The sequence below is a fragment of the Pogona vitticeps genome, chromosome 3, assembly GCF_051106095.1.
Source record: "Pogona vitticeps strain Pit_001003342236 chromosome 3, PviZW2.1, whole genome shotgun sequence".
NCBI classification, from domain to species: domain Eukaryota; kingdom Metazoa; phylum Chordata; class Lepidosauria; order Squamata; family Agamidae; genus Pogona; species Pogona vitticeps.
The window spans coordinates 92,659,749-92,686,564 of NC_135785.1; the positions used below are offsets into that span (position 1 = coordinate 92,659,749).

A 26,816-nucleotide genomic window follows, 5' to 3' on the forward strand; every position below is an offset into this window, starting at 1 on the left:
CGGCCAGCACAGGTGATGTTCTGGGGGAGGAGGGGCTTCTGTCTCTATTTACATCTTTCTACACAAAGTCCTGCATCTTCTTCAGTATAAACTGAGTTGTACCCATTCACCTTCAAGAGCATCAAAAAGTTCTGGAAAAAGGTTGGGATGAGAAACATTAAGCATGGGTGTAATGAGACCATTTTAGAAGATTAAAAGGGTGGGAAGCAAGTAAGAAAATGGAAGGGAAGGAAAATCTAGGGAACAGAGTTCAGCAGCTGGGGTCTGATGCTCACAGTTAATCATGGTGCTGTACGGGGATCCCTGTGCTGAGTATCCCTGAAATTGCTCTTGGTCATTCTGTACAGAAGCAGGCAATGGTTACAAAACCAGGTTTTTAATGTGCCAAATGCTGAGGCTTCTGGAGACTTTCTTAACAAAGCATGTTTGTGTGTATAAATGGATAAAGCAAGATTATTTGGAGTCTTGTTTTTTTAAAATTTTTGTTTCCTTTTTGAGAGCTAGTCTTTAGTGGAATGAATGGCAAGGAGAGCTAGTAAATGAATGCATGCATTCATGGAGTTTCTATGGTGTTTTGAATTTTTCTTGAAAACCAAACATTTTCCCAGTAGCAGGCACAGCGAAATGTTTGCACCAAGCTCTGAATTGGCTGGTTTTTCTTGAATTCCACTCCCTAGCCTGCCAGAGGTATAGTGAAGCAACAGTGCTTTGTTCCTATCAGGTAGAAATTTTGGACAAGAGGTTCACTATGAAATGTGGAAAGCCTGGGATAATATGCACAAGTTTGTATTTGGTTGGAACGAATATTGCTAAGGATACCTAACCTACTTTACTACAGTACTCTGAATCTCCTTTAAAAAACCCTGAAGTTGAAAAGGGGGCTTGGAGTTTGTGGAGTGTCCTGTGGCAAGAAAAACCTTGAGACCTTATCTATGAGTTACGGTCAACAGCTTGTAAGAAAAGCAGAGCACCCCCACCTCACTATCAGTTTGTCTCTTTCTTTTGACCTGACTTACATCTATTACTCCTTATGCATGCAATTAGCCTTATTTAGGCATTACTGTATACTGGAAGGTGGGGAGGGATGGTGGCTGTGTGCAGGTAAGCCCCAGCTCAACATTGCCACATACAAATTCAACACAAAGGGGTAAGTTTGCTCAGATGCATACTTATAGTACTCTTGTGATTAGTACTCCTGCCTTGACAGGACTTCCAGTCACAGGAGCCCTGTAGATTCATTTATTGGACATGCTGTCAAGAATCTCTTCAGACCTTCACAATGAACAACTTGAAGATCAATTGGCATTGAGGAAGGAAATTAGAAACACAACTTGCATGCATCCTCACATCTCCATGACAGTTGTAGTCCTCCTCCAGGCTTTAAAGCCTAAACAGGGCTAGAATAGAATAGTGACCACATTTCAGCTCATTGGCATCCTCACTGTTTGCTCCATGAGCTACCCCACTTCAACCTTAGTTTGATTCATCAATGTGACAAACCCAGACCTACTGGGATGTGTCACACAGTTACACTAAGCTGCCACCAACCATTCCCTGTAAGAAGTCACACAGACCAGGGATGGATTTTTAAACAATAAAAAGAATAAGGTTTATTTAAATACACACAGGGTAATTAAAACAATCAGGTGAATAACATAAAGGAACGTGGCTTATTCTCACTCATACAAGCATACAGTTTGGTTCACCCAGAACCTTAACTTAAAGCCCAGACCCTGAACCTATCAGTTCTGGCTAACCAACAGACACCTGAACCTATCAGGTTGGTACTCTGACTCACAGTAGTACCCTGTCTGACACACAGACTCCCACACCAACTCCTTCTTCCCAGCTGCTGCTTCGTCTGCTTGGCTTCTCCACACACGCATCACATATTTATACAGTACAGCCCCTCCTCCTGATGTCCCGCCTTCCACTCCCCATAGGATGGAACTTTCCCTCCAAACCCATGACAGACAGGTAACATCAGTGCTGTATGTAACACCTCCCCTCTTTAAAAGTTGTTTTGTAGGGGGAAAGCTAAGGTGCTTTTCACCAAAAAACAACCTGTATAAAATACACAAAAACAGTTATACATACCATATTATACTTACTTATCCTTATACTCTAAGTTAACCATAGCAAATATGCATTTAAACATTTTACCATATACAGTACATCAATTTACCTTTATTCATACAAACCAAATTCAAAACCAGGTACATTTAACTTTTGTCATCATTATATACACATAGTCCATGTTCTTTCGCCGTCTTCATTCTTCAGGTCTTCTTGATAAGGCGTCAGCAACACAGTTCACTGACCCTCTGACCACCTTCACTTCAAAGTCATAGTCCTGTAGGTTTAAAGCCCACCTCATAAGTTTGCTATTGTGGGTTTTCATTGTCTTTAACCATTGCAATGGTGAATGGTCAGTACACAGAATAAAATGTCTTCCCCAGATGTAAGGCTTGGCCTTCTGGATCGCGTAGACTATGGCCAAACACTCCTTCTCCACGGTTGCCAAATGTCTCTCACCTTTTTGAAGCTTCCTACTCAGGTAGGACACTGGATGCTGGTCACCATTCTCATCCTCCTGGCACAGAACTGCTCCTACCCCGGTGTTAGACGCATCGGTGTAGATGATGAACTCCCGGTCGAAGTCTGGAGCACGCAGGACAGGATAGTTGATTAACGCCTCCTTCAACCTCTGGAACGCCGCCTCACAGTCGCTGGTCCACGGGATGCGGTCATCAGCCGTCTTCTTCGTCAGATCGGTCAGCGGAGCCGCGATCTCGCTAAACCTCGGGATGAACTTTCTGTAGTAGCCCACCAACCCAAGAAATGATTTGACTTTTTTCTTGGTGTTGGGTCTAGGCCAATCACGAACAGCTTCTATTTTGGCCTCCAGGGGTTTTATCACTCCTCCCCCTACCATGTGACCCAAGTATTTTATTTCTGGGCTACCCAGCTGACACTTGCTGGCCTTTACTGTTAGCCCTGCTGCACTTAACCTCTGCAGCACTAACTCCAGGTGTATCAGGTGATCTTCCCAGGTATTACTGAAGATCCCTATGTCGTCAATGTAGGCCACTGTAAAGTCACTGAGCCCTGCCAAGGTCTGGTCCATCAGCCTTTGGAATGTGGCTGGTGCATTTCTGAGACCAAAGCTCAGGACTCGAAACTCGTAGAGACCAAAAGGGCTGCAAAAGGCAGTCTTTTCTTGATCCCTGGGGCAAATCTCTGAGGCAAATCCCATCCTGGACATATACCCCACCAAAGCATCGGCCACTGTGTTAGTTTCAATGTTAGACAAGGGTATGGCTTCAGGATACCTTGTGGCATGGTCCACAATTGTTAGAATGAACCTGTTCCCCCTCTTTGTGGCCTTGGGCAAAGGTCCCACAATATCCACCCCTATGCATTTGAACGGAGTGTCAATCACAGGCAAAGGGCACAACTTTGCTTTGGTCCTATCGCGGTTATTCCCCTGCCTTTGACACACATCACATTGTTTACAGAATTCCCTGATCTGCTTCCCTATGTCAGGCCAGTAGAAATTCTGTGTGATTCTCTGCTGTGTTTTGTTCACCCCTAAGTGTGCAGCAAACATGTCAGAGTGACCCCTTTGTAAGATCATGGGGCGATACTTTTCAGGTACCACCAGCTGACTTCTGATCCCATCTCCCCCTTTTGAGATATTCCTCAGGGTTTCTCTATATAAAATCCCCTTTTTCTCCAGAAATCTCACTGGGGTTTCAGGTGTTAGCTGGGCGTCAGTCACCTGTTCAAAACACTTTTGGAGAGTGGCGTCTGCCTTTTGCTCCTGTCCAAATCTGCTGTCTGTGGTTAAGGTTTCCACCACAGCTTCTGAACTCCCCTCTGCTTCCGTCTCTGGCTCATCATTACCCCCCTGAACTGTCCCCGTGGTGGCTTGTGAGCGTGTAATCACTAGCACCCGTTTCACATGTTCAGCCAGGTCATTTCCCACGAGCACGGCTGCTGGCAGAGTCGATGAAATCGCTAGCCGCCAAACCCCCCTCCAGCCTTGAAAGTTGACAGGTACCTCTGCTACTGGCAGAGAGATTACCTGCCCCTCAATCCCTGCCACCTTTATGCTCTCATTTGGGATTATAAACTCCCGAGGAATAATATCTGGATGGCACAGGGTTACCTGGGAACAAGTGTCCCGCAGCCCCCTATACTGACGGTCAAGTATTCCTACGTCCACCCCTGCTGTCTCAAACAACTGAGAATCTGTTTTTATCAGCAAGCAGCGCTTTACCTCCACAAGAGGACCATTTTCCTCAGCCTGCTCAGCATAGGTAGCTGTTCCAGACTGAGTAGCCATGGCAACAGGCTCCCTCTGTGACACTGAGCCTTGCTCTTTCTGGACACAGAACACAGCTTTTGGCTTGGTCCCACTAGAATTCTGAGGCACCATTCCTTTTAGCTGCTTTAATTTCTCACACTCTGAGATTAGATGACCCTTTCCCTGACAGAAATAACATTTTCTGGTGTATTTTGATTCTCTCTCCTCTTGTTTGGGTTTTCCCTCCAAATTCTGAGGTCTTAGTTTCATGTCTGAGGGCTTCCCTTCACCATGGGCCCCTCCCCCTTGCTGGCTTTTCCCTGGTCCCTGAGAGTACTTGCTGTAGGCTTCTTTGGGTTTACCCACAGATTTCCCCTCACCCAAGGGCTTTCTTATTTGGGAAATAAAATCCGCGATCTCTGCGGCTGCTGCCACAGTTTTTGGTTTCCTTTCCCTCACCTGGAATTTCAATTCCCCTTGCAGGACTGAATAGAACTGTTCCAGTGCTATCAAGTCTTTAAGCTGCTCATAGGTCTCTGTTCCCTCCTGAGATAGCCATTTCTCAAGCAGCCTCACCAATTGGGCCCCCACTTGGGTAAAAGTCTGCTCTGGCTTCTTGGTTAGGGACCTGAATCTTTGTCTCAGCTGCTCTGCATTTATCCCATGTCTGGCAAACACCAGTTTTTTAAACTCTGCAAAATCTTTCATCAGTTCCTCAGGCATCTCGGCATAAACCTCAGCCAGGCTACCACTGATTAAAGACCGCATGATGGTCATCTTCTCAGTTTCCCTCACTGAGAAGTCCACAAACGCTCTTTCCACTAAGGAAAAGAACACCTCAGGACAATCTCCCTTGTGGTACACAGGGAATTTCTTCATGTCAAACTTAGACAGTTGGCCTCCCTCAGTATCCCTATTATTATTATTGTTGTTCTGATTCATCATTTCCAGTTTTCTTAATTCAAACGCCATTCTTTCTCTCTCTAATCTTTCCTCCCTTTCCAATCTCTCTATTTCAAATTGCCTCTGCCTTTCCCTTTCCCTTTCCTCCACTTCAAATTGCCTCATCCTCAGTTCATGCTGTTGGGCTATGAGCAATTTTCTGAGTTCTGGGTCTTGCTCTCCTGTGCTGTCACCTTGCACTGAGCCAAATTCCTCCTCAGAACCTTGGTCAATCTGGGGGTCTTTCACTTCACTCATGTCTGCTACTTTGCTTCGAGTCAAGGGCATAATCCCCCCTCAGAACAGGCTGCTTTAAAAAGTCAAGCCTCAAAATAAAACGACCACTTTTTTCCTTCTTGCCTCAGAACCAGCTCTCCCTAGAGATTGCTGCTGTTCTTCAGCACTCCACTTGCAACAGTATCGAGTCAGAGCCTACCCCCCTCTGCTGGGCCTCTCAGCTGGCAAGCTAGCTCGCTGTTACTATGCAGTTTTGCCTCAGCTTTTTCCCGCCAAAACTAGGCTGCCTCAGAGCACCTTAATCTAAGTCTCCCCAGTTGGCACGTTCTTCTACTAGCGCACCTCCCCGTGAGGTACACCTAGAAGATTACCTACGCGCCTCAGACTGTCCCTGACTAGACCCCCCTTGCTCTGGGCACACTTGCCAAGGCTATGCTGGACCGCTGGACACTGGACCAGTCGTATCCCACACGCTGGACACCAATCAATGTGACAAACCCAGACCTACTGGGATATGTCACACAGTTACACTAAGCTGCCACCAACCATTCCCTGTAAGAAGTCACACAGACCAGGGATGGATTTTTAAACAATAAAAAGAATAAGGTTTATTTAAATACACACAGGGTAATTAAAACAATCAGGTGAATAACATAAAGGAACGTGGCTTATTCTCACTCATACAAGCATACAGTTTGGTTCACCCAGAACCTTAACTTAAAGCCCAGACCCTGAACCTATCAGTTCTGGCTAACCAACAGACACCTGAACCTATCAGGTTGGTACTCTGACTCACAGTAGTACCCTGTCTGACACACAGACTCCCACACCAACTCCTTCTTCCCAGCTGCTGCTTCGTCTGCTTGGCTTCTCCACACACGCATCACATATTTATACAGTACAGCCCCTCCTCCTGATGTCCCGCCTTCCACTCCCCATAGGATGGAACTTTCCCTCCAAACCCATGACAGACAGGTAACATCAGTGCTGTATGTAACAATTACCAGTCCTAAGAGAAGGCCAAATGCTTTTTTAGTTGCCTAGGAAGAACCATCTGAAAGCTTCCTCAACTTAGGTGGTCTCTGCTGCTAATATATCTCCAATCCATCTTCCAAGAAGCTCAGGACATTTCACAACAATGCTTATAATGGAGCATAAGTAAAATAGGGGTAGTCCATGGCCCATGGAAAGGGTTTAATCCCAAAAAGGCACCCTTTACTCAGACCACGGCTGCGGAGAGATTGTGCCTTCCCAAGATTTGAACCAACCATCTCATCTGTCCACTGTATTTCCTGAGAATGCTTGGCAAGTTAAATTTATCTCAGCATTTACTTCTGTCATACTATCGTAGCACCATTGAGAGTGTCCTAACCTATGGCATTCTGGCATAGTTTGGGAGTAGCTCTGTAGCGGACAAAAAAGCTCTACAGAGAACCATTAAAATTGCCCAGAATATCATTGGGCTTCAGCTACCAACCCTGGATGACATCTTCACATCCCGCTGTCTAAGGAAGTCACACAGCATCCTGAGAGACTCTTCCCATCCTGCTTATAACTTTTTTGAACTGTTACCATCTGGCAGAAGATATAGAACAATTAAGACTTGGACCACACGTTTTCTCAATAGTTTTTATCCCAGAGCTATAATTGCAATTAATAATGAGCTTAAAGACCACCAGTAGTGAATAATTAGTTGGACTGTGTTACTTGGCCTGCGGTGTAGATGTTTGTATTTTTAGTGGGGGATTTTTTAGTGGGTGGGGAGTGTTTGGGGAATATTATGTGTGTGCATGTGTCTGGTCTCTGGGTGTCTGTGAATTTCGTTGTATGGGTATACTGTGTATATACTTACAATGACAATAAATTATTATTATTATTACAACAGTGCTAGGAAACCGGCAACTTTCCAGGTGTTACTGGAGTACCCATCATCCTGAGCAGCAGCCATCCTGGCTATGACTCAGGGGAGTCCAGCAGATTCTAGAGCTGAGTTGGGCAACTGTGATCCTCCAGGCATGATTGGATGAATTCCCATCATCTGTCATCGTTGACGTGAGTGTGTAAGGGTCATAGGAGCTGTAGTTTAACAGCATCTGGAAAACCACAGTTGCCCACCCCCATCTAAAGGGCCCCAGATCCCATACTCCTGGACTACTTCTGGCCCACCCTCCACCACTTCACTCAGTACGCAGTTGAAGGGGCAGCTGTGTTAAGCAAACAGTCACAACTGCCTCCTGTGAGTCCAATGCCCCATGAGAGAAGGTGCATGGAGTGGTGTCAGGACAGTCTGTGTTACCTAATGTGCCCTGATTGCAAATGAGTTCAATATCATTAGAGCGTTCTTTTCTGCCACCCCAAATAAAATATACAAGATGGCTGCTTCACAATGTTGACTAGCCCCTTTTGATGGTTTTAAAATTCAATTACATCAACACATCAAGACATGACTTTGTGTAGGGTTGAGATAAATGCTTTGAGATTTGCTTTTGCTTATGCCATTACACTTCTGATTGTCTCCTGATATTAACATGGAAGTCTGTGATACAGAGCAATGTAACCAGAAGCAAAAATGAACCGAGTAGCCAAGTCCTCCTAAAAATGGCAATAAGATGCTCTTTGAAATGAAAGGTACAGCAAGCGGGGGTGGGGGGTGGGGGTAGATGCCAGTGAGAAATCTCTTGTGAAACTCAGTTCAATAAATTGGAGAAATTGATTTTCTAACCAAAACAAAAGGAAAGTCAAATGCATTAAAGTGAACATAAATACTGCCACAAATCAAGTTCAGCAAACAGACAATTCAATAATTTTTTTAAAGTTTAAAATCAATTTTACAGCTGAGCCAAGGGAGGCACATTCTGCCTTCTTTTAAAGTTTGTGTTTTGCCAGTGTATGTCACAAATCCTCTTAAGTGACTGGCATCATGAGGAACTAATAATCTGCATTTGGGATTCCCTTGTGAGTCAGCAGAGGAGTTCTCCTGTTCTAAATTGCTCAGGGAGTTACAAGAGCTGTGTTTAGTGACAAAATCTGACCTGCTAAATGAGATTCTGACCCCCTTAGCAGGTGGTATGAGCTGACTACTAATTGTCATCCTAACAGACGTGGTGCTCCTTAGTGCCTAATAATATACAGTGAGGGGAAGCTGCGATTTCATTTCCCAGAGTATTATTCTTTTCCTGAATTAGGACACCACAAACCCTCTTGATTTAGATTTCCACTTGGGAAAGGTTAACCCATTCCCCTGATGCTCATTCCCCAGTGCAAACCCTGCCTCTCTGGAGCTGCCACAAAGGGGAAAACACAGAAGGAAGGGAATTGTTTGACGTTAGGTGTTCCTCTCTGTGGCTGACACATGCTTAAGGGAAGGACGTCACATTGATTGCATAGCTTTGGGGGAAGCTAGTTAGTGTTCAAGTACCCACCGATCCCTGAAACACTTGGGCCATTGGCTCACTTTCTCAGCCAGAACCCCGAGGCTGATTGTATAGATAAAGTTAGGCGGAGGATCATCATGTACAGTCCTTAGAGCTCTGTGGAGCAAAGGTGGGGTGTGAATGCAACTTATTAAGTAGAGAAAGTGTCCCTTCCCCTGTACTCAGTGGAAGCTGTTCCAGCTCAGGCTACCCCAATCATCCCATTCCTGGGTGCCTTCTGACCGCCTGTGTTTCTCCATCTCCTTAATTCCCAGCCTCACGTTCTGTATGTTGAGCTAGGTGGCAGGAGGGAATGTGAAGAGGGGAAGCAACAGAAGGTAGGGACGTTTCTAATTTGAAGCAAGGAGGGGGTTGTTTTGTGGTCTTCAACTGACTTGTAAACTGAGTCATAGAGTAATGGGGAGGAGGCAATGTTTGTGTGATTAGCCATCTCCCTGTTTATGGAGGCCCACTTCTGTCTGTACTACATGGGTCCAAACCCCCTCGACTTCTATGCCTTCCACCTCACCAACCCCACGGACGCCAACCCCTACTACCTAGAGATCAAGATCTTCACCCAAACTGGGGTCCCCAAAAGCTACCCAGAGAGCAGAAGAACGAGGCAGTTGAGTCACAGATTTCTCACACATAGTATAGTTTGGTTTTGATATCAAATAGCTAAGCTGTACAATAAAAAAGCTTCTAGAAAAGCTTCTTTCTTTTGGCCGTCGCTCTATGTCTGAAATATGAGAGCTAATACGAAATTCAGATGTAATACATGTAAAGCACTTCTCAACATTGTAAAACAGTATATAAAAGCCACATATTATTATTAACTGACCAATCTTTGTGCCTCAGCAACACTACAAATGAGCTTCTTTTTACTGTGCCCTTCCTTTTCATTTAAGGCACGTCCAAACGCCTCTTGTGGCTCTCTAAATGCATTCACCAATGGCTTGGTGTGGCCTTTCCTACTTATTTGTTTAAGCAGTTTTCTTCGGCAGGCACAGGTGCCCTATATTATTCTGTGAGTGCCTTGCCAAAGTGTTGCATGTAGAGGCATTACAGCAATCTGTGGTAATGAGAAATGATGGGGGTGGGGGTGGGGTGTTTGCATTCAAATTATTTTACCACAGGCATCTTTAGGAATAAGCCCCCTTTAAAGCATCCATTTATGTGCAGCATGCAATTATGGGATTATGCTGGTGGGCCTTTCTCATATAAGGCTCCAGTCTAAGAGTGAACCAAAGTAAGCATGTGAACTAAAAAAATCATTAAAATAGTAAGTTGTAACACCTTAGAGATAACAACCTTTCTTTCCCATCCCTGATTCCATAGTTCCATCCAGTTATTTCTGCTTTCAAGAAATAGCATCACGCTTTGTGTCCGGGTAAGGAATGCTCTTCAGCCGAGGCCCATATTCAGTCATGGTTAACTTGCATGCTAGTAGCAGACAGGGCAAAAGCAAAAGGCAGGTGGGGACACTCCACATATATGTTCCCTTCATTGTACATATTCAGAGGGGACTGGAGGTGGAGGCTGCCGTCTGGAATGGGGGGAGGCACAGGCAAGGGGTTCTCCATCTTTTTGATGTCTAGATGTTCAATACCTCATTCGGTACTCTTGGGAAAGTGGTAATGCAAGATGGGCTACTTTAGGAACCTTCAGCTTTCTTAACTTTTTAGGCTACAGAACAATGGATCTAATTCAAGAAAAGCATTTGAGCCCATGAAAAGCAAGACAATGTAGGTGCTCCATGGTTCACTTATGCCACTGATTTTAACAGATTTTAAGCAATTAATCGCATTCATGGTATGATAAAGTACATCCTTGAGTTCTTCCATCATCCTCTACTTGTCTGTACATTCCAATAAGAGATACAACTAACAGGTCAAAAACAAGATTACTTTCACATGTTATAGTCCACCAATATCCCAGTAGAATAGCACATTGTTATAGCTTTCCTTGACATACTTACAAGTAATAATTCTAGTATCTGTTTCTAAGCTCTTTACCTGAGAAGCTTCCTGGGATAGTTCTTGTTTGCTGCTAGAAGTATATATCTATGCAGTCTGTCCAGTAGTGCATTTGCCATTTTGTTAACCCTTTATATTTTTTCAAAACCCTCTTTGTTGACTGTCTTCATTTCTGCCCTGTAATTGTCTATACGGAGAACATATGTAGCCAGGTTTTCTTTAAGAAGTTGCCAATCCTCACCCATCCTTCATTATTATGTATAGACAGGATATTACAAAACTTGGACATAGCCAGACACAAATAACTAGTGGCATGCAATTAATTCTTTCTTTTGCTGTAATAAAAGCATAACTAAGTTGTATTATGTGTGCAGCTTAAAAGATAATTCACTCCTTTTATAACTTTTAGTTCCTTTTATAGTTACAGGATGTGACTTCAATAGGTGATAGAGGAGGAATATCACATGGTTCAAGCACTGGCTCCATAGTATCTAGTGCTGCTGAATGAAAGGGATACAAGGGTGTTTTGTTTTGTTTTTAGTAACAAAGAGGAACTTACTTTTTAAAATGGATAAGATTTTGTTTCCAAAAAATGTAATGACAACTAACTAGTTGGGGTATCTTCAACTATCGTTTCGTTTAGTCGTTTAGTCGTGTCCGACTCTTTGTGACCCCATGGACCAGAGCACGCCAGGCCCTCCTATCTTCTACTGCCTCCCGGAGTTGTGTCAAATTCATGTTGGTTGCTTCGCAGACACTGTCCAGCCATCTCATCCTCGGTCGTCCCCTTCTCCTCTTGCCATCACACTTTCCCAACATCAGGGTCTTTTCCAGGGAGTCTTTTCTTCTCATTAGATGGCCAAAGTACTGGAGCCTCAGCTTCAGGATCTGTCCTTCCAGTGAGCACTCAGGGTTGATTTCCTTTAGAATTGATAGGTTTGTTCTCCTTGCAGTCCAGGGGACTCTCAAGAGCCTACTCCAGCACCACAATTCAAAGGCATCAGTTCTTTGGCGGTCTGCTTTCTTTATGGTCCAGCTCTCACTTCCATACATCACGACAGGAAAGACCATAGCTTTGACTATTCAGACTTTTGTTGGCAAAGTGATGTCTCTGCTTTTTAAGATCCTGTCAAGATTTTCCTCCCAAGAAGCAGGCGTCTTTTAATTTCGTGGCTGCTGTCTCCATCTGCAGTGATCATGGAGCCCAGGAAAATAAAATCTGTCACTGCCTCCATATCTTCCCCTTCTATTTCCCAGGAGGTGATGGGACCAGTGGCCATGATCTTAGTTTTTTTGATGTTGAGTTTCAGACCATTTTTTGCACTCTCCTCTTTCACCCTCATTACAAGGTTCTTTAATTCCTCCTCACTTTCTGCCATCAGAGTGGTGTCATCTGCATATCGGAGGTTGTTGATATTTCTTCTGGCAATCTTAATTCTGGCTTGGGATTCCTCCAGTCCAGCCTTCCGCATGATGTATTCTGCATATAAGTTGAATAAGCTGGGGGACAATATACAGCCTTGTCGTACTCCTTTCCCAATTTTGAACCAATCAGTTGTTCCATGTCCAGTTCTAACTGTTGCTTCCTGTCCCACATATAGCTTTCTCAGTAGATAGATAAGGTGGTCAGGCACTCCCATTTCTTTAAGGACTTGCCATAGTTTGTTGTGGTCCACACAGTCAAAGGCTTTTGCATAGTCAATGAAGCAGAAGTAGATATTTTTCTGGAACTCTCTGGCTTTTTCCATAATTCAGCACATATTAGCAATTTGGTCTCGAGTGCCTCTGCCTCTTCGGAATCCAGCTTGTATTTCTGGGAGTTCTCGGTCCACATACTGCTGAAGCCTGCCTTGGAGGATTTTGAGCATAACCTTGCTAGCGTGTCAAATGAGTGCAATTGTACGCTTGTTAGAGCATTCTTTGGCACTGCCCTTCTTTAGGACTGGGATGTAGACTGATCTTTTCCTATCCTCTGGCCTCTGCTGAGTTTTCCAAACTTGCTGGCATATTGAGGGTAGCACCTTAACAGCATTGTCTTTTAAGGTTTTAAATAGTTCAACTGGAATGCCATCACCTCCACTCGCCTTGTTGTTAGCCATGCTTTCTAAGGCCCACTTGACTTCACTCTCCAGGATGTCTGGCTCAAGGTCAGCAACCACACTATCTGGGTTGTCCGGAGCATCCAGATCTTTCTGGTATAATTCCTCTGTGTATTCTTGCCACCTCTTCTTGATGTCTTCTGCTTCTGTTAGGTCCCTCCCATTTTTGTCCTTTATCATGTCCATCTTTGCGCGAAATGTTCCTCTAATATCTCCAATTTTCCTGAACAGATCTCTGGTTTTTCCTTTTCTGTTATTTTCCTCTATTTCTTTGCATTGTTCATTTAAGAAGGCCCTCTTGTCTCTCCTTGCTATTCTTTGGAAGTCTGCATTCAACTTTCTGTAACTTTCCCTATCTCCCTTGCATTTTGCTTCCCTTCTCCTCTCTGCTATTTCTAAGGCCTCGTTGGACAGCCATTTTGCTTTCTTGCATTTCCTTTTCTTTGGGATGGTTTTTGTTGCTGCCTCCTGGACAATGTTATGGGCCTCTATCCAAAGTTCTTCAGGCACTCTGTCCCCCAAATCTAGTTCCTTAAATCTGTTCTTTACTTCCACTGTGTACTCATAGGGGATTTGGTTTAGATTATACCTGAGTGGCCCAGTGGTTTTTCCTACTCTCTTCAGTCTAAGCTTGAATTTTGCTACGAGAAGCTGATGATTAGAGCCGCAGTCAGCTCCAGGTCTTGTTTTTGCTGACTGTATAGAGCTTCTCCATCTTTGGCTGCAGAGAATATAATCAATCTGATTTCGATATTGCCCATCTGGTGATTTCCATGTATAGAGTTGCCTCTTGTGTTGTTGAAAAAGAGTGTTTGTGATGACCAGCTTATTCTCTTGACAAAACTCTATTATCCTTTGTCCTGCTTCGTTCTGAACTCCAAGGCCAAACTTCCCTGTTGTTCCTTTTATCTCTTGGCTCCCTACTTTAGCATTCCAGTCCCCTAGAATGAGAAGAACATCTTCAACTATAAGTAATTGCTTTTTAAAAGCAAATCTCTAAGGTCTGAGATAACATCCTGTTGTCACTGAAAAGTAACTTCCTAGACCATCATACAGCGTCTAATATTAACCTACGGTTTTCGTAATGCGATGATGGTTCAGGAAGGTCCTCAGAATTGATTGTGTGAAATAGCCCTCCATTTTGTCTAGCTAGTATTGATTAAAGCTCTGGAATCAATGATTATTGTCTATAAGTCATGTCAGAAGAGCCTTATTCATTTTCATTCATCAGACAAATGATTTGGGAGCATTTCACTTGTCTTTGGCAAAAGAACTAAGAGTAATAGTGGATGTCTGTAGGTATAAATACAACCAGATGGACAAGGGTATCAACTGCCCATTTGTATATTACAGAGGTCTAGCTCTGTTAAAAATGCTTATTTGCTTCTTCATTATAACAAGCACACATTTAGCTAAGTCACATTTCAGTTGACTCCATGATGCTCCAGTCCTGGTTGAAAGGGGCTTTCCTCAAACAAGTTTCATGGGCTTGAGAGATGGGACGGCTGCGCTTCACGCTGCGTATGGAATGCCTTAGTGAGCCGAGACGCTTCCAGAGGGTGAGTCGAGGCTCACTGGCATCCTCAGGGTGGTAAGGCATACACTCATGTGGCCTATGGAAGGACTGGTCTAGAGCTGGTGGCTTGCATAGAGTGACAAAGATGAGGCAGGTGGCCAGGAGGAGGAATATGAAGATGAGAGCAATGACGATAGGCAAAGACTCAGGCTTCTCTCCAGTTGGTTCAGAGCTCAGCAAGACCAGCTCAGTGGTGGTAGCATTAAGAAATGCAAGCACATTGGGAGATGGAGAGGTCCAATTTACTGTGTCTGTTGTGCTCATCTTACCTACAAGACACAAACAGGAAGACAAATCAGGGAGTTGTAGCCATTGACTCATTTGAGAGGAGAACCTGTGACCATCTGTGTAAGACCACTAGGGATATCAAAAAGACCATACAAAATCAGAGCTTGGGAAAATCACTTTTTTGGACTACGAGCCCCAGAATCCGCCTAGCTCAGTGGCCATTCTGGCTAGAGGATCTTGGGAATTGTAGTCCAAAGGTAGTCCAAAGAAGGAATGCTTCCAAACCTCCACAGAATGATAAATACAGGAGCTCTTCCCTCAATAATACAATGCTAAATGTTTTACCTATTGTGAGTGGGCATAGTCCTAACTAGCCAAGATGGCTGACCCGATAAGCTAACATTAGGTCAGTTAATACTGCACTGAATCCAAATTTTCCTAGCCTGGGGAACCTTTGATCTAACGTTAATGGATAGTGGCTGTGTCCCCAACCTAAGGAGCTTTAGAACTGGTGTAACTTATCTTCTCCTTCTCTTTGTCTGCGCTGCAACTTTTCAGGCTCTTTTGCAGGGCTGATATTAGCCAGCACTACAGTTGTACCAGCAGCAGATCCGTGAAACCAGTCAGCACAATGAGGCTGTGACAGCACAAGGGCATTTTTGCTGGCAGAAGGGCTTCTGCCAACTCCATACCTACTACAGCCAATCTTTGAGCTCAGATTGTACTGTTTAATTCAGGAGCCAAGTGCCAATCCCATCTCTACAAGTAATGATGCTCCTTTATGTCCTTCTGCTGTGTTATTTCCAGTCTGGCAAGTTAATGCGGCCTAACAACCTTCCATCAAAAAGGCCCAGATCACCTTTGAGGAATTAATGTCCTACAGTGCAAACATCCTGGGTGTGTCTCCCCTGAAGTAAATCTCAGTGAATTCTCAGGGACATATCCCCAGGTAACTTGGATTACAACTTTAGTTTCTAATCTCTAGAGAGTAATGCTGAACCACAGAGATGAATTAATAGGAGTTGCATAGCTCTGGAGAAGTTTTTATTAGATATAAAATGGGGAATCAGAATATTGCTTTAATTTTGTTAGGTGTACAGTAAATGACATGTGCACTCTTACACAATTAACAGCTTGATTTTAATAATTTCTGCACAGACAACCATGCCTTAGGGAAGACCTACACCATACTTTCAGAACCACTGACATATCCTTCTGTTTGTGTGTTTCTGATCACAGTCCGTCAAACTAGAAAAACTATGTATTTATACTGAGCTCTTATAATGGCAAAGCAGCAGGGGAAAATTAAGTATTAAGTCTATTACACTACAGCACCTCCTGAAGAAATATGGTCTTTGGCATGGATTTTTAAATGTCTGGGGCTGTCCCTGCTGTGGTTCTGAGTATAGAAAGGACTTTCTTAAATGTCAGATCTGCTGATTAATTTTTGGTTACTCACAGTGGAGGAAGATACAAGGAGAAAATGTGAGACAAATGAGTTGTTGTTGTGTTCTACACCAGAGTGCATTCCAATAAAACGGAATCCACAATAAAATGATCTGCGATTAGGATTTTATTATAACATGGTAAAATTATATCTTAAATTCACACAAGTTTACATGCATGTGCTGCTCTGTCATATTTACATTAATATTTACAATGACCGTTTACCCATATTTGTTTCTTAGACTTGCTTAGTTTGGATATGATGCAGCCGTGATATAGTGCTAAGTAATGCTGCAACTCTCTGGTCAGTGCAATTTCTTGCTTGTGTAAAATGGATGAATTTGTTTATTTTTTTAACTGATCTCATGATATAAAAGCCAATTCAAATCAGTACAGCCCTTTTTTTCCTGACATGGAGTTCCCCCCCTTCCTTGACATTGGGAATTTTTTTTCAAGCTGGAATGATTTGAATGGAATTAGTTTTTCCCAAAAGGATGGGGGAGTGATTATGGACGGTATTCTGGTGATGTACCGAGTTGGGTGTGATGTTTTGGACCAGTGGTTCTTAACCTTTGTTACTCGGATGCTTTTGAACTGCAACTCCCAGAAACCCCAGTCAGGACAGTTGGTGGTGAAGGCTTCTGGGAGTTGCAGTCCAAAACTCCGGAGTAACCCAAGGTTAAGAACCAGTGTTTTGGACAATGGGAACACCCACCCCAGCAGTCTTGCCCCCAAGTTTTCTTAATTTTTTAAAATTATTTTTTAAACAAACTACTGAGTTTAGATCACTGTACATGGTTATACTAGTTTAATGCTAGATAACCTCTGCACAGACAAAAAAAAGAGAGATAAAAAGGGACATGAAATAGAAATAACTCAAAATGAACTATGGCAGAATACAGTAGGACTGCAGTATCCACAAAGGGATGTGTTCTGGTAAATACAGCCTGGAAGTATGTATAAATATGTATCTCTGAGGTTTCTTATTTGGTATTTTCAGGCAGTGGATAGGTTAGTCAATGGATATTGATCTCATGAATAGAGGAGATCCCACTGTATTATCTTTCTGCAGTATGCGTATATGTGTTTGTATGTTATGAAGAACTTTGTAAAAGGGTTCCGTTCTCCTTCTGCCTTGCAACACTTTAAACAGCCCACTGGCTTTACAATCAACCATACAAGGAGAGCTGAGGATCTGCAGAAGGCAGGATCAAAGGGAGCTGGGCTATGACATGGAGCAGCCTCGTGAGATTGAGGGGCCAGTGTGGGCACTGGCACTGAAACAATCCACAGTCTCTCTGTGATCACCTACTTTACACAGAAGCGTAAAACAGGATGCAAATCAAGCCACAGCAAAGCTGAATCACTCAGATTTGGCTTCCAGTGCAGTTGCAGCCTAAGAGTGCCCATTCTTTCTAAAAAATGTTTGGGGGAAAATGTGAAAACTTGCAGTACACAACAATCTCTAGCTCACATTTTCTTCAGAATGACACAATATATGTATCATTGTTACCTGTAGGGCATATGAATTCTTGATTGGAAAAACCTGTGGATAGATCTAGATATAGATATACAGTATGTCAAAATGAGCAGATGACTTTCCCAACCTTATTTCTGCTGGGTTTTAAAAGCAAAAGTTTCCAAGGAAGCTCTCCCTTTGTAGTTGCTCCAAGATTTAAAAAAAGAGAGTAATTAATCGATTAATAACTGGTTTTATACCTGAATATTCTTAGGCCATGGGCATCAAACAAAAATTGTTGGAAATGATCCAGAGGTTATAGCCCCATGGAATGGCTTCAGCTAGTGAGAGCCACTTATGTGGATTGCCGCTTTGCAGGCCTCAGCCCAAACCAAATAATGTGGAGTTCCAATAAGGAGACCCTCCAATCCTGTTCATTTGCTCTGAGCATGTGCAGAGAGCACACATGATGATGGGAATGCTCTAGCCCTCCTCCACCACCATTGGTTTAATTACAGAAAAGTATCAGTCAAAGGCGGGAAGCTGCTCTTTCTAGGTGCCAGACCACAGTCTCTCTCACACACAAAAAAGGTAGTTCAGCAAACAAAGAGAGCTTACATGAGCACAAAAGTCCCTCCCATCCTTCAGAATGTCACTTCCATGTGATGAAAGTCATGACAGAGTGGGTGGGACTAACAAGCACCCCTCCTTGTGTGTATTACCACATGCTTCCAGCAGCAAGGATTCCATGCAATCAGAATAATTCACTTAGTAATTCATGTTCACATGTTTGAACTGTCTGTCCAACCAAACCATCATCATATCCAGGTACTTCAGGAACCATATAAATGTTATAATTTAACCAACTTTGTATTTTAAAGTAATCATTTTAAGCCACTGTCTTTATAAAAAAAAAACTTTGGATGGTTTTTATTTGATGCTGGATATTGACCAAACAGGTAGGAAATCATCACTGAGTGATTTAATGCATGGACAGATATGGCAAAGCAATTAATTAATCTGTGCTGAGGTTGGTGAATAATACATGACTTGAATAAACACACAGATGTCACCACCCATTGCATGTGAACAGGCAATTTAATCAGATTAGCTTCTATTCAGAATCTTCAAATCTGATTAGAGGATTCTTTAGCATCTTCTTCAGCCATATGGGCCAGAATCGTTGGAATCATGCAAGTAAGTTTACCTGCACTGCTGAGGAATCACTGCACTCCTCAGCTTCCCTTGGTCAAGGAAGTAGTCATGCACACACTGGAAAAATTGTTGCCTAATTGCCATCACACCTAGCATTTTCCATTTATTATAAGGCTGATAGGCAGACAAAGGAGACTGGGCAGTGGATGCAAGTTCTATTAAACTGATAAAAGCTTTTGTGGTTCAGACTTCCATGCTGGAATTATTGTCTAGGGACTCATTGGCTACCGGGCTCTCAGGAGGTGGGACCCAAGGCACTCTCACATTGGCATATGCTTTTATGGCCTGCACCCTACTTCATGAGGTTCAACAGAATATATAGTAGTTTGTTTATTTTGACAACCAGAATCCTATCAGCTTTGCACGGTTGTTAAGTCCAAACTGAAGAATCGATTTGTGTGATGTTTCCAGCTGGCAGCTGCATACTTCGCCATGCGCAGGATACACTCACTGGTGGAAAGATGTAACAGATGGAAAGAAAACAGTGAAAACTGCTTGAGAGCAATTTCACATCTGTATGCGGTATAGATACTATATATTGTTTGCTTACTTGCTTGTTTCCTTTTTATACCACTTTTTCCAGTGAAGGGAGTGCAGTCAGTTCACAAATTATTAAAAAGACAATTCAACTGGAAACATACTAAGCTATTCATTTTTTTTGAAAAATGTAAACATATAATAATATTAAATCAATTAGTTTAAACCAGTTTTTTTAAAAAATATTAAAACACAAGAAACACATAAAAACAGCAGCATTAATAATGTCTAGTACCCCCAAATCAAAAACCATTTATTGACAAATTCAGCTGTTAAAAACCTATCTAAAAAAAGCTATTCCCCTCTCTGTGAAGGACCTAGCCTTCCTAGGGACATTCCACAATCTGGAAGTAGTCACTGAGAACACCCTGTGAAGGCAGTGAGACCAAGAGAAGGTTCTCCCTTGAAGATCTTAAGAGCCAGAGGGGATCACATCTGTGGTCCTTCAGATAGCCTGACCTCAAGCCATATAGGCTTCTGTCCAATGTTTGACAACTAAAAGGTGCCCCTGTATTTTATGATGAATTCGGACCTATTCAGTTGTAATATTTTGTTCACTCAGTTGCATTACTTGGTTTAGAAATTATTTTATGATATCATTTGAGTTGGAGAGTCCACCCACCCCCCCCGAAATTTGCTTTTGTCTTGCCTTTTTAAAGGATAGGTGGGTACGAGCAGGTAGCTTTTAGGTGTCAGAAAATTGTTTTTCTTGGTTTGATGCTTTTAAGGGTGTAAAAAGCATTTAATCAACCATTTGATATGAATTATGAAAATTGGCTCCAGAAGCTCTTTCTTTGAAGCAATGTATTTCTGTTGCAAATTACTCTTTTCTTAATGAAATATTTCATCTTGTCTCATCCTACCTGGTGAAAAGATCTTGTTTTTCATTTGCACTATCTTTTTAGTCTTTTGTAAGGTTCTTATTTAGTAAGCATTATGTATTTTACAGAAATGGTATCAAAAGGTGGCAGCATATGCTCTTTTTATCAATTTTTACAGAACAGTGATTGAAGCCAAGGACTTGCTAAAATGTTCCAGGTATTCTTCTCACAGCTCTTTGATTTTCTTAGTGCCAGTGGCAATGTCTGTTGGTACTTCCGTTTATCAACTCATGCACTCATTTCTTCATGACTGGATAAACTCAAAGCACAAGGTAGATTATTGTTTGTACCTAACCCAACTTTCAGTTTACTGAAGTGAAAGGTAGCAACAGGTAGTTATTTGCTGCACTGCAGTGTACAGAAGAATTGCAATGGAAGTAGAAGCATAGGTGAAAAGCAAGGGGGACTCAGGATAACCAATACAAGAGGCTGAAGGATACAGAAAAATTGGTAGAACTTCTATGCGGCGTACAAAAGCTGGAGCATGGAACACAGATAAACAAAAGGATTTAGGAAGAGTTAAAGGAATAAATAGTTATTCATGCATATGTCTGATTAATCCATCCCTGTGTTTCTAGCTCTGAAGTCCCTACCACTGCAGAGAAAACAGCAACATTTTTGGTCTTTCTAAATTATTTCTCAGTTGCCTTTCTACTCAATGAGTGTTTGAAATGACCTCAAGAACAATAAAATACATCCAACCCAAATTAAAATTGAAATATGAAATACACACATTGCAACAAACCATGAAAATCAAGGAGCAGCACTAAGCATGACAAAGCATCATATTTTACGCTAGCTATACCTGAGTAACACAACCCAAAGACCACCCAATGTAGTGCATATTACAGTAATTTAAAATACCTCCTCGGTGTCCTCAGACAGCAACCAAACCACAAGAACATCACCTTCATAAACAATAGCCTGATGTATACATCAACTGGCTTCCAGTGCAGTCACCCTCAACAGTTCATACACAGCAGATGGGAAGTAGTGGTACAGGAACAGCATTATAGAGCATGCTTTCACATGGAAATAGTCCAGGAGGCAATTTATTTTACACACACACACACACACACACACACACACACACACACACACACACACACACACACACACACACACAGAGGCTTTTTGTTTTCTGTACAGAGGTGAGTGTTTTCTGTACAGAGGTGAGTGGAAATCTGGATTGCTCCTGATTTGGCACACTTTATGTAGCTATCTGGAGACATGGCAACCATTTTAAAAGGCTCTCAAATCTTAGCCAGCTCATACTCTGTGCCTCCATACTTGGCTACCATCAAACCAATATATGCTGAAAACCAGTACTCCATGTGCAGCATTTTCGGATGTGGGGAAATTGGCCATATGACTTTCTTCCTTCAAGCCCCTAAGGGCTCTTTAATCATGACAAGAATGGCCGCTGCAGCTTTAAAGAATTTTCGGGGGGAGGGGGGATAGCTTTTGAGAAAGCACTTCAACTGAATATAGTTCTGTCCTTCTTACACATCAAGTTTCTAGCAGTCATGATAAAAATAATGAGTGGCTAGAAATAATAATATTGTAGAGGTGTACTGGATGATCACTACCATTATTATTCTCTTAGCAAAACAGAGATGCTTATCACAGATGAAAGGTACCTTAAAATCTGTGAACTGAAACCACAATATGTCTGTACTTCCATTATTGAGACATTCGTGATAATTTAATCTTAAACAAGCCCAGTTTTGAATGGCTTCTCAGGATTGACACTTGAGATGAATGCTAACAAAGCAATTGTGAATGATGACAGAAGCTATCGGGGAAGCAGCTAATAAAGTCATCCTCTATAATATACTTCCTAGTATTACGATCACACGCAGTTACCAGTGTGCTGATTGCGATACTGATCACTCCCTGGTGTGTAGTAGAGTAAAACTGTGAACAAAGAGATTGTATCACACGAAAAAGGAAGGAAGACCATGTATTGACATCAGCAAGACTCGCAATCAAAGAAAAGTGAAGGAATTTGCCCAAGCACTTGAGGAAACCCTTCCAGGTCCAGCTAATGTAAAGGCACCTGAACGATGGGAACATTTCAAGAACGCTGTGTATAACACTGCCTTGTCCACCTTTGGCAAGAAGACCAAAAAGATGGCTGACTGCTTCGAAGCCCACTTGGAGGCGCTATGCCAGTCATCGAGGATAAGAGAAGAGTTCTAGCAGCATACAAAGCCTGTCCTAGCGAGTACAACTTGCAAGTTCTTTGAACTGCTCGTAGCCAAGTCCAACAGGCTGCCAGGAGATACTCCAAAGATTATTGGCTTCAGCTCTGCTCTCAGATCCAGATAGCAGCGGACACAGGTAACATCAAAGGAATGTATGACGGTATCAAGCAGGCCTTAGGTCCAATACAGAAGAAATCTGCTCCCTTGAAGTCTGCTACAGGTGTGCTCATCCAGGACCGAGCACAGCAGATGGAACGCTGGGTACAGCACTACTCTGAGCTATATTCCAGAGAGAATGTAGCAACCGAAGAAGCATTAAATAACATTGAGTGCCTGCTTGTCTTGGAAGAGCTGGACAGCAAACCAACTTTAGCAGAAATAAAAGTGGCCTTGGATTCCCTCGCCTCCGGCAAGGCACCTGGAAGAGACAACATCCCTGTTGAAGTGCTGAAATGCTGTAAGGAGATCATCACCACTGAACTGTATGAAGTCTTTTGTCTCTGCTGGAGGGAAGGTGGCGTACCACAGGACATGAAGGATGCAAACATTGTCACATTGTACAAGAACAAAGGAGACAGGGGCGACTGCAATAACTACTGTGGCATCTCTCTTCTTAGCGTTGTAGGGAAGCTGCTTGCCCATGTTGTGCTGAAGAGGCTCCAGGTGCTTGCAGACAGAGTCTATCCAAAATCACAGTATGGATTTCGAGCTAATAGATCCACCACTGCCATGGTATTCTCCCTCCAACAGTTGCAGGAGAAATGCAGGGAAGAACAACAGCCACTCTTAGTGGCCTTCATAGACCTTACAAAAGCATTTGACTTGGTTAGCAGGGATGGCCTTTTCAAAATGCTTCCCAAGACTGGATGTCCACCTCGTCTCCTTAACATCATCAGGTCCTTCCATGATGGAATGAAAGGCACTGTAGTTTTTGACGGCTCAACTTCAGATCCCTTTGACATCCGAAGCGGAGTGAAACAGGGCTGTGTTCTTGCACCAACCCTTTTTGGGATTTTCTTTGCTGTCATGCTGAAGCATGCCTTTGGAACTGCAACAGAAGGTGTCTATCTCCAGACTAGATCAGACGGAAAGCTCTTTAATCTCTCTAGACTGAGAGCAAAGACCAAAGTCCAACTGAAATGCATGCGGGACTTCCTCTTCTCAGATGATGCAGCCATTGTTGCCCACTCTGCCGAAGACCTCCAACAACTCATGAATCGTTTCAGCAAGGCCTGCCAAGACTTTGGACTAACAATCAGCCTGAAGAAAACACAAGTCATGGGCCAGGGTGTGGACTCACCTCCCTCTATTACCATCTCCACACAAGAATTGGAGGTTGTTCATGACTTTGTGTACCTTGGCTCAACCATCTCTGACACCGTCTCTCTATATGTCGAGCTGGATAAACGCATTGGCAAAGCAGCAACCATGTTCTCTAGACTCACAAAGAGAGTATGGCTCAATAAGAAGCTGACGACACATACCAAGATCCAGGTCTACAGAGGCCGTGTCCTGAGCACACTCCTATACTGAAGTGAGTCCTGGACCCTTTGTGCACGGCAGGAGAGGAAGCGGAACACCTTCCATATGTGTTGCATCTGACGGATTTTTGGTATCACCTGACAGGACAAAGTTCCAAATAGAGTAGTCCTAGAATGAGCTGGAATTTTCAGCATGCATACATTACTGAAACAGCGACATCTATGCTGGCTTGGGCACGTCGTGAGAATGGCTGATGGTCGGATTCCAAAGGATCTCCTGTATGGAGAATTAGTGCAGGGAAATCGCCCCAGAGGGAGACCACAGCTGCGATACAAGGATATCTGCAAGCGGGATCTGAAGCTGTTAGGAATAGACCTCAACAGATGGGAAACTCTGACATCTGAGCGTTCAGCCTGGAGGCAGGCGTTGCATCACGGCCTCTCCCAATTTGAAGAGACCCTTGTCCAGCAGGCCAAGGCAAAGAGGAAGTCACAAAAGCAGCAAAACCAGGGAGCTGGACAGGGGACAGATTGGATTTGTCTTCAATGTGGAAGAGATTGTCACTCTCGAGTTGGCCTCCTCAACCACACTAACCACTGTTCCAAGTCCTCCATGCAGAGCACGTTGCCATAGTCTTTCAAGACTGAAGGATGCCTACTACCAATATAATATTGTAACAATATATATAAAATTGTTATAATATTATATAAGGTGACTTTATTAGCTGCTTCCCCAATATATAACTGCTTAAAGGCAAGGGACAGAAGTAATTCTGTCAAATCCCATTTATGTTGTCAGTCATGCAAGGTTAATCAAGCATAGCACTGCCATTCCAGAGGTTGGAAAGTTTATTTTTTAAAGAAGCAGTTCATTTCCATTAATTTTTATAGTGTTTGAAAAGTAATTTGTTGTCATCAGCCATTACAGTGTTTAAGAGTTAATTATTCCATTGCCTGTCACATTTTCCATTGCTTTTTTCTTTTTCTATTATTTTTAAAATAACATAGGATTGATAAGAGAGTGGTGTGAAAATTACTTATCAAAACACCTCTAAATATGCTTTACAGTGACATTTAAAAGTAACTATAAACCATTACTCATTAGACAAATAAAGTGAAAGTGTCCCCATTTGTTTCTTTGCCTTTGAAATGTAATTTTAAATGGTTACACACTCCTTACCCCAAAATGTAACTGGTTACTGGTAGTTGTGTTGCCTACAACCTCTTACTTCCAAGCTATGTGTCAGCTTTGACATTTGCTGGAAATCTTACACTGAGTAGTGTCTCATTTAGTATGACATGAAATATGGCAAATTACAAGCCTTGAGGTTAAATGTACTCAGATCCCATTCATTTCCCCCATGATGCTGTATCAAGATGTCATTTGACTTGTTCATAGCACTCACATATCACTTCTTAAGATCATTTATCTTACTTAAATGTCACTTCAGTATTAAGCCCTTCTTTCTTTCCTCTGAGAAAGTTCCCCCTACTCAGCCCCCATTGGTAATGCATCTACAGAGAGAGAGAGAGAGAGAGAGAGAGAGTTTGGGATACCTGGTTAATTGATGCAATCAGAAGTGCCTCAATAAATTCATTGAGTTCATCTGCTAACGGAGTGAATGCAGATAACAATATTTTGTACTCAACTAACACCTTGTAATATTTTTTCATTAGAATAACAGTTAGCAAATTTGGGGGCCCTGTTGCCCTTTCCTTGAGAAAGCATGGGGGAAAGACTTAAAATGTATCCTTAATTTTAGAAGAGGTATGTGAATACACACTGATGCCTTTTTAAGTTGTTCAGAATTTGAACAACACATGTTTCTGAGGAAAAAACTCCTGATGTGCACTTTGATGCATAAATGATCTGATGAAAATAAAAGTAGACATATAAGTGGTTATGCTTCTTGGAATCTTTGTCTGACAACATGTAAGTGGACTGCAGCCGTTTTCTGATTACTACCTTACCTGTGATGGATACTCGGAACTGTTCTTTATATACAGCAGATCTTAAGGAACTTGCTTGTTTTGCTTAGACAAAGAGCCAGTGGTACTTTCCTCCTTTTAATGCAACATCCATTTAAAAAAACAAATCTGCATCCTGTACCTATGAAAAGGTACAGGATTCTGTTATGTTCTCAGCTTAGGAACTTATCCTTCTTGTAGCATCCCAGGTGAATTTGATACTTCTCCATTAAGTGAAAGCTAAATCCACTCACACTTTAATAATAATAATAATAATAATAATAATAATAATAATAATAATAATAATAATAATAATAATAATAATAATAATAATAATAATAATAATAATAATAATAATAATAATAATGATGATGATGATGATGATGATGATGATGATGATGATGATGATGATGATGATAATAATAATAATAATAATAATAATAATAATAATAATAATAATAATAATAATAATAATAATAATAATAATAATAATAATAATAATAATAATAATAATAATAATAATAGAAGGTTTCTGGAATCAAAACAGCAAAGGTAAAACAGACAAACAGAATGAATGCCTCTAAATGTACTCACCTTTTTCTGAGAAGTTGTCCCTGGGGAAAAGTGCAGGGAAGTTTCTTAAGTTATGGGGTGCCCATGTTATCTTTCTTGGACAACTTTACTTTCCTACAGCTTCTTTCCTTGTAGCCTCAGCCCAGACCCACAGCTTTTAAGAGGGTATTTTCCCCCCCTCAGTTCTTCATCCCCTGGACCCTTGTGTAGCCTCTGTTGTCTTCCAGCCCCTGACAACTTGGGGGAGGGGTGAAGGGGAAAGTAGGGTG

At 42.3% G+C, this 26,816-nt stretch overlaps 1 protein-coding gene and 1 long non-coding RNA gene across 2 annotated transcripts in view; one reads left to right on the plus strand and one right to left on the minus strand.

Moving 5' to 3' along the window:
• The window catches only part of CDH23 (cadherin related 23), a 622,327-nt gene that overhangs the window by 457,098 nt on the left and 138,413 nt on the right, over positions 1 to 26,816 (plus strand). The window lies entirely within an intron of this gene.
• Positions 14,305 to 26,810, minus strand: LOC144588303 (uncharacterized). Its single transcript, XR_013543803.1, has 2 exons — positions 26,569 to 26,810; positions 14,305 to 14,821 (listed from the first exon to the last, which is right to left on the minus strand). It is a non-coding gene; the product is annotated as an uncharacterized LOC144588303 (long non-coding RNA).